The sequence below is a fragment of the Leptodactylus fuscus genome, chromosome 5 (genome assembly GCF_031893055.1).
Source record: "Leptodactylus fuscus isolate aLepFus1 chromosome 5, aLepFus1.hap2, whole genome shotgun sequence".
NCBI classification, from domain to species: domain Eukaryota; kingdom Metazoa; phylum Chordata; class Amphibia; order Anura; family Leptodactylidae; genus Leptodactylus; species Leptodactylus fuscus.
Window position 1 is genome coordinate 84,579,969 of NC_134269.1, and position 20,603 is coordinate 84,600,571.

The window sequence follows — 20,603 nt, forward strand, 5'->3', positions numbered from 1 at the left end:
AGTGTTAAGTACAGGAAAGACATTGGTCCACATTTGCAAATGTGCCAGAATTTTCGCATAAATTGCAACTCTTTTGGAGTAAATCAAATCTAGATCATTTTAATGTTTTAAAGTGAGCTAAAAAGTTGGCTTAAATAGAGGAAGTGTCTAACAAGATGTAGTAAGATGCAACAGATGTATGCCACTGGCATAACAAAGGTGTCTGGTATCTACTTGTTTGTTACGTTACGTGTATGCTCAGCCTAGCGCATTTAAACATGCGGGTTCACAGTTATTGAGCACACAGCCATCCGCGTATCTCGGAGGACTTTAACATCTCATCAGCTTGTCTATAGATAAACAGTCACTTCTAAACAGCTCTCCTGACAGCATCTATTATTTACAGGCCAGTCTATTGATTTGGTTAAGTGATGTTTTCATTTTGAAATACACATAAAAATGTGAGCAAGTAAAATTCTGTTGGAACAGTTTGAAGGTTCTCAAGTCAATAAGAATAGATAAATACACATATATCCATGACATTAAAGAGAGTCTGACGTCAAAACAGTCCCTATTGACCTATATGTCTATGTGGTTTATGTGAATAAATGCTTTTTTTTTCTGCTTCCCGATCAGTGCCTCCATTGCTGAGATACTAGCTTTTTTCCTTATATTCTAATGAGCTGTTTGGTGCAAAGAAGATGTCACCATTAGTCTTGTTGCACCAAAGAGATTCATATCGCTCTGATGTGATTGATAGGGGCAGGCAATGTACATGACAATCCATAGCTGGAAGGGAGGGACTGGATGATGAAAAGCATACATCTTTGGTGCAATGACATTACATCAAACAGTTTGTGAAGGTTATAATCATGTAATGTACGAAAATCATTGTTATCCTTAAAAACTGAATGCTAGATATCCAGTGTTGGCCAAAAGTATTGGCACCCCTGCAATTCTGTCAGATATTACTCATTTTCTTCCAGAAAATGATTGAAATCACAAATTCTTTGGTATTGTTATCTTCATTTAATTTGTCTTCAATGGAAAACCACAAAAAGAATTGTCAAAAAGCCAAATTGGATATAATTCCACACCAAACATAAAAAGGGGGTGGACAAAAGTATTGGCACTGTTTGAAAAATCACGTGATGCTTCTCTAATTTGTGTAACTAACAGCACCTGTTACTTGAGGCACCTAAGAGGTGGTGGCAATAACTAAATCACACTTGCAGCCAGTTGAAATGGATTAAAGTTGACTCAACCTCTGTCCTGTGTCCTTGTGTGTACCACATTGAGCATGGAGAAAAGAAAGAAGACCAAAGAACTGTCTGAGGACTTGAGAAGCAAAATTGTGAGGAAGCATGAGCAATCTCAAGGCTACAAGTCCATCTCCAAAGACCTGAATGTTCCTGTGTCTACCGTGCGCAGTCTCATCAAGAAGATTAAAGCCCATGGCACTTCTTAGATGTGGACGCAAAAGAAAAATTGACGAGAGATTTCAACGCAAGATTGTGCAGATGGTGGATAAAGAACCTTGACTAACATCCAAACAGGTTCAAGCTGCCCTGCAGTCCGAGGGTACAACAGTGTCACCCTGTACTATCCATCGGCGTCTGAATGAAAAGGGACTGTATGGTAGGATACCCAGGAAGACCCCACTTCTTACCCAGAGACATAAAAAAGCCAGGCTGGAGTTTGCCAAAACTTACCTGAAAAAGCCAAAAACGTTTTGGAACAATGTTCTCTGGTCAGATGAGACAAAAGTAGAGCTTTTTGGGAAAAGGCATCAACATAGAGTTTACAGAGAAAAAAAGAGGCCTTCAAAGAAAAGAACATGGTCCCTACAGTCAAATATGGCGGAGGTTCCCTGATGTTTTGGGGTTGCCTTGCTGCCTCTGGCACTGGACTGCTTGACCGTGTGCATCGCCTTATGGAGTCTGAAGACTACCAACAAATTTTGCAGCATAATGTAGGGCCCAGTGTGAGAAAGCTGGGTCTCCCTCAGAGGTCATGGGTCTTCCAGCAGGACAATGACCCAAAACACACTTCAAAAAGCACTAGAAAATGGTTTGAGAGAAAGCACTGGAGACTTCTAAAGTGGCCAGCAATGAGTCCAGACCTGAATCCCATAGAACACCTGTGGAGAGGTCTCAAAATGGCAGTTTGGAGAAGGCCCCCTTCACATCTCAGGGACCTGGAGCAGTTTGCCAAAGAAGAATGGTCTAAAATTCCAGCCGAGCATTGTAAGAAACTCATTGATGGTTACCGGAAGCGGTTGTTCGCAGTTATTTTGTCTAAAGGTTGTGCTACCAAGTATTAGGCTGAGGGTGCCAATACTTTTGTCCGGCCCATTTTTGGAGTTTTGTGTAAAATGATCAATGATTTGACTTTTTTTTCATTCTCTTTTGTGTTTTTTCATTGCAAGCAAAATAAATGAAGATATTAATACCAAAGAGTTTGTGCTTGCAATCATTTTCTGGAAGAAACTGAGTATTATCTGACAGAACTGCAGGGGTGCCAATACTTTTGGCCAACACTGTGTGTGTGTGTGTGTATGTGTGTGTGTGTATGTATATATATATATATATATATATATATATATATATATATATATATATGTACAAATCACCCCCATATCCCTGGAATACATATAAAGCAAAAACATTACTGTTAAAACACATACACCTTTGGTATCCCTGTGTCCTAAAACCCCCAGTTATATTTACATTAGTGAAATATTATATTATGTTATTAAATATTTTACAAATTGTTTTGCTTCAAAGATTTTTTTCCCCCTATTTTCCTCCTTTAAAACCTTAGTGCGTCTTATGGTCCGGTGCGTCTTATAGTCCGAAAAGTACTGTAATTAGGACGATGACCGTTACCCGGGATTATTAGTCAATTAGTCGTAAATACAGCTTTGACCTTAACAAGTTCATTTGCTTATCAGGCCTCCTTAGGCTGTTTTCACACAGTGCATTTTTGCCCCCAAATCAGAAAACTGCAGGTATTTTTGAACAATCTAATGCATATGCAAGTTTTAGAAAGCACATTATTTTATAGTGCAGAAACTGGGTAATAAAACTTTAGATCTCCTCCATTGTGCGATTCTCAGGTATGATTCTGGGTGGTGTTAGATTTTTCACTTCTGTTAAGTTCTAGAGCAACTGAACAGTCAAAGTTAAAGAAAAAAAAATCTTAGTTTAGCAGATTTTGGCTAAAATACCACAAACTGATAAATTTTGATGTCTGTACTAGCATTGAGGTGGAACTCATGAGCACACGATATCAGTGAACTATGTCTATCTGTAAAGTGAGCCTGACTTCCAGTGATTGGCAATATTGATTTGTACTTGGGGATAACATAACAAAGATCTTACTTTGATGTGTAGATATTAGGCTTAGCATTCCTTACATCTTCTTTATCTCCAAAGAACAGTTGTTCAGTGTAAAATTGCAGATGAGTATCTCCTGGGGCTGCAGAGCGTCTGTCTTATATACTGCCTTGATCTCCACTTTTTGTGTTTTTTTTTTTTTTCAGTTTAACACAACCAGAATTTGTATGGTTGGTGAAGTTCAGACATGTAAGACAAACAGAAATTTCCATTGGGCGTAATGGATGATTTGCCTGAATCATTTTAATATTTTATGAAAAACAATAGCCCAGGTAACTATATAAATATATATGTAAACAGCCTTACATTACTATTTTACACAAGGTTCACATCTGCGTTCAGGTTTCCATTCATGGTAACCTAATCCACTTAAATATGTGGTTATTCTTGGAAACCTGTGAACCCTATAAACTATAATGGGGTCCAGCAGGTTTCCACCCAAAAGGGGCATAAAAATGTAGAGAGAAAAGTGTTGTTTGCAGAACTTTTCTCTCCGCATTTTTAAAGAGGAATGGGGAATGGAATCCCCAGGCAGAGACCGAGCACTAGTGTGAACTTAGCCTTAATTACATTTAGTATAAACTAAAATAGTGTACAATAATTATTATTTTAATAATTATTACTGAAATTATGGAAAAAAAATTAAACATAACTGATTATTGCAAACTTTATAACATATTCAAGCATGCTTGCCTACTCTCCTGACATGTTTGGGAGACATCTTAGACTCTCAGAAGAGCTGCCAGATCTTGGACGTATGGGTCGATCGCGGGATGCAGACAGGCATCCCCGCTGTCTGCTTCTTCACAAGCACTTGCAGGCCGCTCTTAGGGATGGAGGGGGCCGGGGTGCCGCAGCCCCAGCCTGCCAGTGTCCAGAGATAACTCTCAGCCTGCGCTGTGAAGAAGCAGACAGCGGGGATGCCTGGGCAGCCACTTCTCACGATCCGCCCGGCCACGCCCACATGTCCAGCCCCGCCCACAGACACTCCCGTCCCACCCACAGCCCCGCCCACAAGAAGTAGGTAGTCGATCTTAGGGCTTAGCCATGTAAAGAAGTAGCTCACATGCTGACAAAGTGTGAGCACCCCTGTTCTAGACAGTTCTACGTGTATAGCACAACTTATGGAGAGATTGCTGGTGAAAAACTAGTACAATAGAGATAATACATTAGATTTTAACTTTTGTTATGTGTAGTCCTAATTTATTCCCTGCCTTGCTCCAGCTACACTCACTGTATAGTGGATGGGGTTCTAGGACATCCCATCCACACACAGCGTAAAAATACATCACCGTTTTGGAAATCACAGCATGTCAGTTATACCTATGGAAACACCAGGGGTTTCCCTATAGATACAATTGAAGCAGAAAGACCGCAGGGGAAACCTCTGCAGATTGTGTGAAAAGCGCAGTAGGAAAACCTATAATGTGTTGCCGCTGTGAGTTTTTGTTGTAGGATGCTGCAACTCCTTGAAATACTCCCCACTTTTTCCCCCCACTTTTTATTTTTTTTCCACAGCATAAAGCATTGTACAGAAATGACACAGCCATCTCTTTATTCTTTAAGCTTAGATAAAGCTGTATCAGAAAACTTCCATTTACCAATGTGCTGATATTCAGCTATGTGGACTTAGTAATTATTCCCTACGTACATTTTTCTTCTATTGCATGGACGGGTTTGCACATTTGAGATTGTTCCTGTGCTGTTTCTTTATCGCCTGTCAGTTTTGTTTAGGAGCTTTGGCGTAAACATAAAACTGGTGTCTTCCAGTACATTTCTTCTGTCTAATACAGGCTTATAGAGCACCTGAAAAGTGAAGGAGATTATCTTTCTTAATATTAATTCACTAATCAATTTTCTTATAGTTAACCAGCACTAAATCTACCTGTAGTTGGTCAGCCTTGTGTGAACTGGCATATGCCACATTTATTTTTTTGTTTTATATACTGATGGAAAGCTGACAGTGCGCTGAATTCAGCGCACTATCGGCTTTCCCGATCTGTGCACGATGTAAAGCGCTATCGGTCCCGGTAAAGTAGCACTTTAGTGTCAGAAGGGTGTTTCTGACACTTAGCCAGGGACGCCCTTCTGCCCAGCAGCGCCTATCGTGCTGTACTGTGTGAGCGGGGAGGAACTCCCCCCTCCCTCTCCTGATAATACTCGTCTATGGACGAGGTGTGTGAGCAGAGGGAGGGGGGAGTTCGTCCCCGGTCTTAGAGCACAGCGCGATAGGCGCTGCTGGGCAGAAGAGCGTCCCTGGCTAACTGTCAGAAACGCCCTTCTGACACTAAAGCGTTACGGGACCGATAGCGCTTTACACCGAGCACAGATGGGGAAAGCTGATAGTGCGCTGAATTCAGCGCACTGTCGGTTTTCCAGCAGTATATAAAACTGCATGTGCCCGATCTGATGAAAGGTCCTCTTTAAAGAAAAGAACTCTATCCATTTTAGTAAGTAACGAAATTGCTAGAGGATTTCTTTGCACTCTTTATAATAATCACATGCAGGAGAAACGTATGCAATTGAAAACCCATTCAAGAAAGCATGCACATGGAAATCCGCATGATCCTTTCAAATGTTTGGGACCGCTGCAGAAATTGTTGCCACAAATCCGCTATGCGATAACTTGTACATGTACTCTTGATTAATTCCAACAATCTATATATGTATATGGAGCCTTCTCTGTGTGCCAATGGCATATCTTTGGAGAAACGAAGACCTCTCCATTGAAACAAAGGGTGTCTGGCAAAGATAGCTGTCAGGCAAACAAGTGATTGCTATACAGCTATCTCGCATGTACAAAGTTTTACACTTTATTCTTAATAGTTATGATGTAGTGAGCAGATAAAAATAATATAGTTAAACTTCACAATGCGTTTTTTTTTTTTTTTTTTTTTTTTTTTTTTTACTGATTTGCACTATTTTATGTATAGGTTTTTGCATATTATGAGAACTTTTTAAGGCTGGGGCCCCACATTGTTAAAATAATGCCTTACATTACCTGTAAAGTGGATGGGATTCTGTCTAATCCCATCCACACAGTACAGAAAAACTTGCATCATGTGACTTATACCTGCAGAAGCGCTGTTTTTTTCATATAGTTATAATAGTGGCAGAAAGTCTGCATAGGAAAGCTCTGCAGACTTTCTGCGAAAAACGCTACGAAAAAGTGATGCGTTTTCTGCAACATTTTTTAGCTGTGTTTCGCTATGTGGGGCCTTATTTCCCCAGGAAACTCTCTACACTTCAATATCAGCTACATGGCCTAACACCTTATGCCCAACTTTGAACTTGTCATCTGAGCTCACAGAATGCATTGTATTTTGATGACAGGAAACAAGGCAAGATGTTAATTTAGCTTTGCATATGAATGGAGAAAAAATGTATGCAAATCTGGAAAGTTGTTTAACGTTTACAAGTTAAAATTTAGGCTCCGTTCTCACGGAGTAACGCGCTGCTCACTTAGACACGTATACACGTGTCAGAGCGCGGTGCTTCAAAACAGATCCCATTGATTTCAATGGGTGCCGACTTGCACGTGTAACACATTGAAATCAATGGGAGGCTTTATAACCCATTGATTTAAATGAGTTACGTGCATAAGCCGACACCCATTGAGATCAATGGGATCTGTTTTGAAGCGCCTTACTCCGTGAGAACGGAGCCTTATAAGAAATGTTGCATAAATAACACATTAAATAGCACATTGAATGTTTACCTGGCAATCCTATTAAGATTCTTACCATAATCCGTAACCCACGTAATCCCTTGTGCAGTAGTACAGCAATATATTCCACAATAGTAGCTAAAATTTGTGGACCGAAACATAAAAAAACAAAAAAAAACCTCCAATATATAAATCATTTGGATTTGACTGAAGGATCAAGATATGATCACAGCATGAAAAGTTTCTTTATGATACCTTGGGAATATGAGGAGCACTGTTTGTTACTGTAGTAAGCGGCTTCAATCTATTCGTAAGTAAGCAAAATTTATGTTCCAGTTTATGTCTTCCATCAAAATCAATGTAGTGCACAGTGATCTAAACTATAAAGGATAAACTGCCTGTAGCAGAAAACACAAGGACAATTTCCTTCTAGTTTATTTTGATTATCTGGGCACCAAAGAACTACTGGAGGATCACTAACTTAAAGACAAATTCTTTGTGCTTTATATATCCATTAGATATAGGGTTGATCAGTTTGGGGTTGTAGTTTGTAGTTTGCATTCAATAGAAACATAGATAAAAGGATAAGTATGTAGCTTTATAGAAAAGGGAATTTGTCACTAAGTTCATGCTTGGTGGTCAGATCAAGGTGTCTGAGTGAAAGAAATATTTTTTAACATAGGCCGTGGGATGTGAAAAAAAAACAAAAAAAAAACATACTGACCTGTCCCTTCTGCTCTGGTGTCCGTCTGTCCAGCGCGGTTTGGTCCTGCTTCTCAATGTGAAACTGCACACCGACTGTGACGTCCAAATTCCTTCCACTGAAGCCGCTGACTGGCCTCAGTGGTTGTATGACGGATGACAGTAACGGTCATTAATAACGGCAGTGCGAATGTAGCTTAATGCTTATATTTTAGAAACCATTCTTACTTTGCAGCATTTTTTCCTCACCTGCCTAAAACTGTGCACTGTTTAATAATAATGTCCATTATCCGTTATGCAGACTTATGCAGAAAATCTTCCAACTATTTCCGATTTACTTATAGCAGCAATTTCTCTGTAGTGTTTGAGTGTAGATATGTTACAATAGTTTTGTCAATGCCTCACAATTTAATGTAAATGACTGCGATCCATCAAAACATCCAAAAATGTTTGGTGATGAAATCTGAGGTGAGGTGTGAAAGAATCCTTCTAAAGAACAGATATAATATTCCGATGATACATAATAAGGCAGGAAGGCTCCTTTGAAATCTTTCACATAAAAGAACTATCCCCCACCGAAAATATTGTCCGTAACCATAGAAACGTGATCGTAAATGGGACATGAAATGGCTGGTTCAACTAGCCTGTAATTTTCTTTTGTATTTAAAATTCCTACCTTTAGTTTCTCTAACTATATCCTAATATGCTCAGACCAGATGCATCGATTCCCCTAGTCGCCGAAAATGTAGCCATAGCTTGCTGAGTAGCTGTTATTTACCAAATGAAACACGTAGGTTGTAAAATCATACAGTTATTTTCTGTACAATTGTCTCAGTCCACGCTTGCAATTATTTTGGCTATAAAAGATTTTTGTTAAACAGATTTAACAGTGATAGGAATTGGACATCAATCAGAATTAAATTCCAGATTGTTAATTATTCTAGTTAACCCTTCCCACCCATCATCCCATTCTTCAATATGGAGTATTAAACCGTCATATTTAGGGATGAGTGAATCGGTTAGTAATGAGCCAAGTTTTTTCTAAAAATTTCAGGTTCTCCACCCATGTAACATTATTATTCTCTATAGCCTCTTTAGACCCCAGATAATAATAAATGGAAGCCCATTGGAGGTGAATAAATATAACAAAGAGACTTGCTCACCACTTCTGCGCTCCATTGAAGTGTCTGGTCAGGATTGGTGAACTCTGTGCCTACTCCATCCATTAATGGCCGCTATTAAATTACCGGTCCCAGTTCCTGCCCACAGCAGCCTCTTAGACTTCTGCTTTAGCCTCCATTGGGCCCCGTGTGTCACACATTACGTCATTGTGTCAGTACACAGGGACCCCTGAAGGGTGAAGGGGAAGCAGCGGAGGCCATGGACAAGAGAACAGATTAATAAATGAATACAATAGCAGGATACTGTCAGGTCTCCTCGGTTCTGTGATCTGGTCGTTTTTCAACAACCAGAGGTAACATAAGAGGTAAGTATTGGTATTTACCTGTTTTCTCCTGCGTCCCGCTCCTTCCAGTCCCAGGTGGACTGTTGTGGTGTTATGTGCACCCAGAGTAGGAAGAAGAGAAACTGAGTGGGACCGGGGGAGAAGGCAGTTAAGTAATGAGATAATTCTGCTCTATAGAAGACCAATGACCCATTCACTGGTACTTCCACACTGTGTGGGAACCACTATATGAGAGACCAGTGATGGTGTCCTTATATTGTGTGGAGGCAGTGATAGAGCAACCCCTATGGCAGCTGGAGAGGAGTAAAATTAGGAAGAATCAAAAAGCATACTAAACTGTCCCCAGTGCCCCATTGTTCTCTGCCAGTGTCCTTTCAGTCTCCTCATAGTTGGAAGTACAGTACAATGCGCCATATGGCCACTGAAAGCAATCCGTGGCCTCAGGGATCACTGGAGAGGGACTGGTGACATCACTCACATATATGACCAGTTCCCTTCTAGCAGCCACTGAGGCCACTAATATGGTTACATGAAATGCAAGGCTTCTGGCAATGAGGAGCCGACATGAGATTGAATGAACACTGATGGTGGACAAGGGAGCACCAAGATCAGGCGAATATGGAACAGATTCATAATGGCTTGACATTATATTCATGATAAAATTACACTGGCATGTGAATAAGACCTAATAAGGGCTTACTCTCTCCTTTTGACAACACATGCAAACCAGGCCTAACTAATTGTACATCTGAGCCTTTGGACGGTAGCTTTTGAAGGGGCTATCTGCATTCAGCTAACAGCCATTGAAGGTATAGGCATTTGGCTTTTGAAGGTATGTAGGGATTTAATAACGTTAATCTTTATTAATCCACATAAATACCTCATAAAGCATGAGCTGATGTGCTGTAACAGGGAAAATGTATTATTAGATTCTACTGTTTATTTCTATAGTGTATTGTGCTTCATTTGTTCTTTATGTATGCTGACTTTCTAGTAAAGATGATGAATTCCATATAGCTTTAAAAAAAAAGTCTGGCTGTAATGAGGTTTGACGGAAATACAAAATGACCATTAGCCTTGGCATCCATAAGTGTACATTCATTTTCTACATATTACTTTTTTATTCTGGGATTAGACACATTTCTATCCCTAACCACCTGCCAACAAATATATTGAATGTCTCATAAAAGGAAAAAAGTAGTATATTAACCCCAGGAGCTTTAAGGGGAGAATGTGTCATTGGAAAGATAAGCAGCCTTGAATTCTCTTAAGGTAACTGGATTTTATTCTCAAATCTCCTTTGTCCCAGCGGGCCAAGCTATAGTATTTCCATTTGTCTTGGTAATAGCTGTGAATACTTCCCCTGCAGATTGGTGCCAATGTTGCTTTGTCTCTTCTGCTTGTGATGTGGGAGTCAGATAAGCTTACAAAGAAATCAGTCTCACTAGACGAGGGATGGAGATTAGATAGATGAAAGTCATCCAAGTTGATTTTTGCCTCTTAAAAAAAACCTGATCAACTGTGTAGTGATGTGGGAACGGATACAATGGAATAGAGTTCACAATTACATGCTTGTTATATCAGGAGAATTGCAATAAACACAATACAACAGATCATAGAAAGGGGATGATTTTTCATGCTAAATTTATAATATAGATACCGTTCTTGGGAATTCAAGGTTGAATGTATTTCTGTGTATTTATTTTGGATTTTACCTAGTAGTGGTTTGCTTCATTTTGTAGAAATATTCTAGAAAGGAAAATAGTTTTTTTTTAAATGCTGGTTTTCAAAGGGAGTGTCTAAATATATGACCCCCATTAATTTGCTGACTGTAAGGTGCGGGTTTTTATTTGTCCCCTTAAATGCATTGTTCTCAATTGAGAAGTGGGTAGCAAGAGTTTGACAATCCATAGATATCAGTGGTCCATCTACAGTGAGTGAAATAAGTATTGACCACGTCACCAATGTTCTACGTAAATATATTTCTAAAAGATTTATTGATACGAAATTCTCACCAGATGTCCATAACAAACCATCCAATACACACAGGCAAAGAAATCAAACCATAGATGTCCATAAATTATGTGTAATAATGAGAAAAAAACACAGGGTAAAAGTATTGAACACACTGAGAAAGAGAGGTGCAAAAAGCTATGGAAAGTCTCTAACTGAAATCTATTAGGAATGATAAAGCAATCTTGCCACTTAGTGACCAATAATATCAGCTGGTTCAACTGATGGCCCATAAAAAGTGGTCTCATTACTATGGTGCGATACAAGAAACTTCTCATGGTGGCTAAAACCAGTGAGCTGTCTCAAGACCTTTACAACTTTATTGTTACAAAACATAGTGATGGCAAAGGTTACACAAGACTTTCCAAACTAGTTATGAAAACTGTTGGGCCATAAGGGTGGGTTCACACCTGTGCCTGATCTCCACTTTAGCCAATCTGGTGGGTTTCCATCTTCTTCCCCGAGAAACTGGACAGTGGACTTTGTGTCCAGGTTAAAAAAAAACAAAACATTTTGCTGCAGAGAGGCAGAAAAATCACACAGGCGGTCACTTTGCAAACCCATTCACGTTAATGGATTTGATAACTGACCCCTGGGTTTCTGTCCCCTGTCCAGTTTCTCGGGGCAAAAGAGGGAAACCCACCGAATTGGCTAAAGCAAAGACCGGAAGTATCAAGATGTATTAAATAAATTTCAGTAAGCACGTGAAATACTTTTTCTCTGTATCGTTTCTCCCCATAACTTCATTTATGGACATCTATGGGTTACATTTCTTTGCTTGTGTGGATTGGGTGGGATGTTACTGACATCTGGAGAAAACTTCATGTCAATAGCATCTTTAGAAATATATTTACTTAGAAAATTGGTGACGTGTTCAATACTTTCACCCACTGTATGTAATACAAAAATGTAATGTCACGCATTGTAGGTAATACAACAAATGAGATGAGCCCCATCTTTATAGTAGTCTCTGCTCAGACTAATAGTAGTGTTACCAAGGAGGAGGAGCATTCTTATTTTTATATTTTAATTTGCCCTAAGACCGGGTTCATGCAGGCTTTTTTGGGCTGGATTTTGACACGGAATCTGCATCAGAATCTGGCTCAAAAAAATGCCTCCCATTGAATTCAATAGGTTCCTTTATCCGTGTGAAGTTTGTTCCCAATCGCAGAAAAAAGAGCCGACATGCCCTTTCTTGAGGCGGATTCTGTGGAGGTATCTGTCGCAGAGTCCGTGGTGTGACACTCCGTCCCGACTAGGTCCATTCATTTGTGCCTAATCTGGAGTGGAAATTCGCGGCAAGCCGTTTTTTGTACTGGTTTCTGAGGTGACCTCCGCGTCAATATCTGGTAAAAAAAAAACCTGTCTGAACCCGGATTAATACGGCACATACTGTACAAAAGGGATTTTAATGTAGACAAATACTGCATTATGTTGGCTGCCAAACTGGACCGTGAGTATATTGCTACTTACTTGTTCTATATTTATCCAACATTTCTCTTTATGAAAGTTATAGAATTTTCCATTGTCAGATTAAACTATATCTTGCTCACAATCTTGCTGGAAGTCCACCAGTCCTCTCCAGCTTTCCCCAACCACTGAGCAGATGTTCCTGTACTTTACACCCACATTTCAACAAAAATGTTAAAACGTTTGGATGAACTGAGATTCAAAAGACCTTTGAATACATTTTTGTGGATGTTTGGACTAGCAAGATCTTCAGTTGCATGTTGGAAGTGTTTTTGCCTGTTATTGTCCTTACATGACTGTTAGGTAAAGAATAATATGTAAAACTATGACGTAAAATGGCGAATATTCTCAATATTGTTTCATTCTATAAAATCCTGATGACAAACTATCTATTCAAGAATTTTTTTTTATTAACTACAACATCAGAAACGACACATTGGAAAGTTTTGTTTGTTGTCTTGTTTCTTTGCTTCCTATTATAGTAAGTTTTCATTCTTGTTATTGACATTGAAGTATCACAGTATTACAAACCATGAAACCTATTTCCTGCTTTTTTTTTATCTCCTTACCTGAAGCATAGTTTGATATTCTATCTATTCTAAAAAAGTCTTTATTTCATATTCATAGGTGCTGATATACATTAGTGTGATAGACCAGGTTCATCAAATAAACATGAGACAAGCTAGTTCCTTAAGGGACTTGTTGGTTTAAAGAATACATGCTTTAAGTCCCATAAGCACTCACACCAAGTCATCTTACTGGTATGGAAATGCTTTTATAGTGGTGATTGTGAATGTGAGTAAACCTTTCCATCAAATTGGTACATAGCCTGGGCAGGGAAGAATGACTGGCAGTAATGTTATTCATTGTGACAGATCCGTTAGCTTGTCATTCTATGTTTCTATTTTTACTAATTATGTTATGTATTCAGGATTCTTGTATTTTCCAATCTGTAATTTATTTATTTATTTTTTTACTTCTACACATGTAAGGCTGGTCTTATACGACCGTAGTTTAAGTCCGCAAATGGTCCGCAATTGAGGGTTTTCAATTGCGGACCATTTGCGGACACATTATACTCAATGCGGCCTCTTACACCACCGGATATTTTATCCGTGGTGTGCCGGGCCGCAACCGAGGTCCGCACTTTTTAGAACATGTCCGCATTGGCCGCAATTCACGGCACTGCACAGACTCGCCCATAGAACTCTATGGGCGAGTGCGGCAGGTCACGGACATCTGCGGAGTGTAAGTTGATGATCAGCAACTAGTGTTGCTGATCAGCAACTTGCGAACCGTAAAAGCATTATAGTCGTGTAAGACCAGCCTAAGAGGAATTATAAGTTACTTTAAAGGGGTTGTATGAGTTGTGTTTTTATTTTTTGTTTTTTAAAGCAAATGTGGGCACTAAAAAAATAAATGCACTTATCTCTCCCAGGTCCACCATTTCCAGCCACAACCTCTATTTCTAAGTCCTGACTGAAGAGTTATTCTTTTTTTTTTTTTTCCACAGCAGCTTTATTTAAATATAAGCATTATGATAGTTGTTGGATATCATTCAACGTTTCAGGGTTCATCTTTTAGGGGTAATCTTATGAAGACAAACCTCTTTTCACATGTTCTATGAACATCATAGACAAAATTCTCCACTTAGGACATAAAGTGTAAAAGCAAAGGCATAGAGATACTAATAGTGTCTCTGAATATATGAGGAGCACCATGAAGCAGTGCAATAGTTAATAGCAATGGAAGCATAGCTAGACCTAACTATGTCCAATTATCACACATGAAATTGCTGCTTCCCAGGAAGAACATTTCACCCTTATTTAGAACGTACAATAGTAAGATATAAATATAATGAGGTCCCCATAGTCTAATTGTGATTGCAGAAAACAAGGTGACTTATTCAAGACTACAGGTAAAGATCACACCTGTATTCTCAGCCATTCCCATAGCACCAAAGATAATTTGTCTATACAATCTTTTTTGGGTATAGTCTATATAAGATTTGAGGCGCGTTATATAGAATATTGTGCAATAATTACTAGAAATAAGTGATCTGTTCCTGAAGGGGGCTGGGCTCAGTCTGAACTTTTGGGTTTGAACAAAAAAAAAAAAAAAAAAAAAAAAAAAAAAAAAAATATATATATATATATATATATATATATATATATTACAAAAATTTGGGGGTTGGATCAAACTTGAGATTTTTTCGATTCAGTTCACATACACTAACTAAAGTGGCATATGGAAATATGGGAAAAGCAGAAAAGAAGAGTCACAAGACGTTAGGAATTAGGGAAGCAGGTACAACCAATTGTGAGGGACTATAGGTCAGAGGTCACTGATGACTCCTAGGCAATAGAAAACACTAGACAGGAGGAGGAGGTGTCCATTTTGTGAGGAGAGATTAGAGAGATGGGATGTGAGGGTCAAACTGAAATGGATAATACAAAGATATTATCCATTTGAGGCCTTGCTTTGTTGCTAACAATTTTTGTAAGAACTGCATCTTTAGACAGTGACCTTTTAAAATGCCTTGTCTTATTTTGTATGCCTTCATCCACTACAATATGAGTTTTTTTTTTTTTTTTTTTTCTTTTTGTAGATTGTGAGCCCCACATAGGGCTCACAATGTACATTTTTCCCTATCAGTATGTCTTTTTGAAATATGGGATGGAAATCCATGCAAACACAGGGAGAACATACAAACTCCTTGCAGATGGTTTTTTGCCCTTGGCGGGATTTGAACACCAGGACCCAGCGCTGCAAGGCTGCAGTGCTAACCACTGAGCCACCGTGTGGCCCCTACAATATGAGTTTTATCATGAATTCATGATTAAATCGTGCAATGATTTTTTAATATGAAGGTGAATATATGGTAGAATTAATTAAAGTTCATTTCACAGACATGGGTTGGATAAAACCTGTTGAAAATACTTTACCGTATTAGATAAGTAGATCATTATATTGAGGGATGAATTATAGAAATGCCTTGTCTTTCCATGCTGTTCATAATATAAGAGTCATGGTGTCTGTCTTATGCCTTTGGTAATTACAGTCAGAGGGTTAGGGAGTAGAGGAACTTTAAAGGCAATGAGTACAGATGTGATCCATGTCTTAGTAAGGTTTTCATAAAGAGAACTTTTCACCACTTCCACCAATTCAAGTTCTTATAATTGGTTAATAGGTGCCACTCCCCTGTTAGTTAGTTAGTTAGTTAGTTAGTGCAGTTAAATGTTTCTCTCTAACCCCATCATTTTAAAGCAACAAGCACAGATAGTTTTGGTGCCTGATGTGCTATTTAACATCTGTAGCGTCAGGCAGGGCGGAGTGATTCAGGCCCCTAACACCAGATCAGGCACCAAAACTAACAGTATTGATGATTCTAGAACGTTGGTGCCTAGAAATGGTGTCTCTTAAATTATGTAAAGAGCTGGACTTGTTGGATGTGGTGAAAGGTTATCAAAGACTTTCATTTAACTCTTAACAGGCTGAATTTTCGACCACACATAGACACATATAGGATAGACATCTCTTGACTGAATATCAATAACTCGTGTTGATTTGAAAAACTGGTGATCTTGTGACACATATATCTAAGCAGGTACAGTTAATGGGAAAAGTAAGGAAGGTTGTTGCCATTCAAGGGCATGTATTTCTTTATTCAATATGTCCATTCATTCTACTGTATACCCCTATATTTTTTTTCTTGTTCAAGTGCTTGTTAATGTTCTAATATCAAAAAAAATGATGTGCGAATGTTTTATACTCAGTAAAATATATATTGTTGTGTCTATGTTTGAAATGTCTTCGTAACCCAGTTTCTCATGCAGGCACATGACCATATTCTTGGTGATTATCTCCTGCTTATGTGAAGTACTATATTCTGAACACCTTTTTATCTCCATAGGGATCCTATTTCACATGCTGGGCAGCAGAGGGTGCAGTTAGCAATAGGACTGCAGAGCTCGCTGTACCTAGTAGCAGTGCTGTTATGTGCATGATTATAGCACACCTCATGTAGGCAGGTATAAAAAGAGGCAATGTCTGCGAGAGGGATTAAATTATGGAAACTGTTGAACCAGTGATGTAAATAAAGACTTGTGGCCCCAGGGAAACCTTTTGTCTGGGCTCCCTACCTTATCCCTACAGTGAATTCTTGATAGTGCTGGTTACGGGAGCTAAGGAGTTTAATCAACCTTAGTGTGGTTAGGGGACTCTGTGGGTCTCCTTGGCTTTATAGGCCATATGGAAGCTGCAATCTCAATACTGATGCCAGTGATTATGGGCCCCCTAAGGCTCCTGGGCCCTGGTGCAACTGCACTCTCTGCACCCCCTCAAGTTACGCCACCTTGTAGAAATGTAGAAAAGAAGCATGTAGGAATAAAATACTAGTGCAACATATTATTGAATCTTAATATGTTTAATTTTTCGCTACCTAGGAGGAATAACTGTGGATACTATAATATAATGACTAGAGATGAGCGAACAGTGTTCTATCGAACTCATGTTCGATCGGATATTAGGCTGTTCGGCATGTTCGAATCGAATCGAACACCGCGTGGTAAAGTGCGCCATTACTCGATTCCCCTCCCACCTTCCCTGGCGCCTTTTTTGCTCCAATAACAGCGCAGGGTAGGTGGGACAGGAACTACGACACCGGTGACGTTGAAAAAAGTAGGCAAAACCCATTGGCTGCCGAAAACATGTGACCTCTAATTTAAAAGAACAGCGACGCCCAGCTTCGCGTCATTCTGAGCTTGCAATTCACCGAGGATGGAGGTTTCCGTCCAGTTAGCTAGGGGTTAGATTCTGGGTAGGCAGGGACAGGCTAGGATAGGAAGGAGAAGACAACCACAACAGCTCTTATAAGAGCTAAATTCCAGGGAGAAGCTTGTCAGTGTAACGTGGCACTGACGGGCTCAATCGCCGCAATCCAGCTTTCCCAGGATCCTGAATGGAACACACTGACAGTGTATTCCCGTATACCCCATATATACACCCCAAATCCCCGTTCCAACGGTGTGCCCCCCACCTTCACCTCAGAAATACCCTGCAAGTCCCCTAGCAATAGAATTGGGGCTATATACACCCACTATTTTTGCTACTGGTATACAGTGCCATTGTCTCACTGGGAATTCAAAGAATATATTGGGGTTATGTGCACCTACAATTTTTACTACTGGTATACAGTGCCATTGTCTGACTGGGAATTCAAAGAATATATCGGGGTTACGTGCACCCACAATTTTTGCTACTGCTATACAGTGCCATTGTCTCACTGGGAATTCAAAGAATATATTGGGGTTATGTGCACCCACAATTTTTACTACTGGTATATAGTGCCATTGTCTGACTGGGAATTCAAAGAATATATTGGGGTTACGTGCACCCACAATTTTTGCTACTGCTATACAGTGCCATTGTCTCACTGGGAATTCAAAGAATATATTGGGGTTATGTGCACCCACAATTTTTACTACTGGTATACAGTGCCATTGTCTGACTGGGAATTCAAAGAATATATGGGGGTTACGTGCACCCACAATTTTTGCTACTGCTATACAGTGCCATTGTCTCACTGGGAATTCAAAGAATATATTGGGGTTATGTGCACCCACAATTTTTACTACTGGTATATAGTGCCATTGTCTGACTGGGAATTCAAAGAATATATGGGGGTTACGTGCACCCACAATTTTTGCTACTGCTATTCAGTGCCATTGTCTCACTGGGAATTCAAAGAATATATGGGGGTTATGTGCACCCACAATTTTTACTACTGGTATATAGTGCCATTGTCTGACTGGGAATTCAAAGAATATATGGGGGTTACGTGCACCCACAATTTTTGCTACTGCTATACAGTGCCATTGTCTCACTGGGAATTCAAAGAATATATGGGGGTTACGTGCACCCACAATTTTTGCTACTGCTATACAGTGCCATTGTCTCACTGGGAATTCAAAGAATATATGGGGGTTACGTGCACCCACAATTTTTGCTACTGCTATACAGTGCCATTGTCTCACTGGGAATTCAAAGAATATATGGGGGTTACGTGCACCCACAATTTTTGCTACTGCTATACAGTGCCATTGTCTCACTGGGAATTCAAAGAATATATTGGGGTTATGTGCACCCACAATTTTTACTACTGGTATACAGTGCCATTGTCTGACTGGGAATTCAAAGAATATATGGGGGTTACGTGCACCCACAATTTTTGCTACTGCTATACAGTGCCATTGTCTCACTGGGAATTCAAAGAATATATGGGGGTTACGTGCACCCACAATTTTTGCTACTGCTATACAGTGCCATTGTCTCACTGGGAATTCAAAGAATATATGGGGGTTACGTGCACCCACAATTTTTGCTACTGCTATACAGTGCCATTGTCTCACTGGGAATTCAAAGAATATATGGGGGTTACGTGCACCCACAATTTTTGCTACTGCTATACAGTGCCATTGTCTCACTGGGAATTCAAAGAATATATTGGGGTTATGTGCACCCACAATTTTTACTACTGGTATACAGTGCCATTGTCTGACTGGGAATTCAAAGAATATATGGGGGATACGTGCACCCACAATTTTTGCTACTGGTATATAGTGCCATTGTCTGACTGGGAATTCAAAGAATATATGGGGGTTACGTGCACCCACAATTTTTGCTACTGCTAGATAGTGCCATTGTCTCACTGGGAATTCCACAAATAATTTGGGGATTCATTCACCCTACATCTCAGGCTCTTGCCATATTCACCCAGGTTGTCAGTGCTGCACCAGCTCGTTCCCAGACAGCTCGGCCCGAAAAACACGTTACCTATATAGAGGATTTGGACAATGAAGACAACATGTTCTAAATCTAATGTCTGCACCTTCTCCAGAATTAAAATAAAGGCAGCGTTTAACTTTCAAATAGCACTGCACAAAGGAAGAGCTTATCAGCTTGTCTCATGACATGCTACTGAAAAGTGTCATTTGTGTATCTTAATGTAAATATAGTTGTATAAGCTTTTTGAGTTTTAGGCACTGCCAAGTTATTTATTACCACCCGCTCCCTTATAATGATGATGACGCCAAAGTCACTGTGGGTGTTCAGAGCTCACAGCTTTGGTTGACATTTGTCTTGCTCTCTGTCGGTACCAGCTGTCTTTTTGGATACCGTAAAGTTATGTTGACTTTATTAACAGCTATAGAAGCTTTAGCCAGGTTGTGACGGTGTGTAACCCTAACAACACTAAGTGGGATACACATTAATAGTCAGTCTATGTACGCTAAACGTATCACTGAAGTAATTTTTTTTCCCTCTCCCCTAATATAAGAAAGGAACAGACATTAGACCTAGACCGGGGTTCGAGGCTTGTAAAAATCCAGTATTATTTGTTCTTCATGATGTGAAATATGTGTTGAAAAGCAACCCAAGATGAAGTCAGCCATGTGTGCCAGTGTGTTACTTGGCATGCCTTTGCTGGCCCCAACTGTAAGGGTCACTCTCCATTTCCTCCATTTTCCACTCCCCTTCACACCATTTGTGGTGAAGCAATGGGATGCACTGAAGTGCACCCTCTAGCCTCGTGTGGGATAGGGACATCAGATGCCACTCCAACCCCCTCGTCTTCCTCCGCCAGCCAACGGTGCGAAGATGAGAGGAGTGTGCTCTGAATGTTTTCTGCCTAGCAGAGGCTAGTTCTCACTTACGAAAATGGCCCCACTTTGACCTGTATATCAGGCACAATGGTGTAGGTTTCAAAGAAACATGGCACCAATAAGTTGGAAAACGTGGGCCATGCGTGGACCGTGTTTGAGTCTGGCAAGCTCCAGATCTGCTACCAGGTTCCAGCCATTATCACAGGCGCAAAAATGCCAGGCCCCAGGTGTAGCAGGGAAAAAAAAAT

At 39.8% G+C, this 20,603-nt stretch overlaps 1 protein-coding gene across 1 annotated transcript in view; it reads left to right on the forward strand.

The window, feature by feature from the left end:
- Positions 1 to 20,603, forward strand: part of ENTREP2 (endosomal transmembrane epsin interactor 2) — a 638,923-nt gene that overhangs the window by 103,577 nt on the left and 514,743 nt on the right. The window lies entirely within an intron of this gene.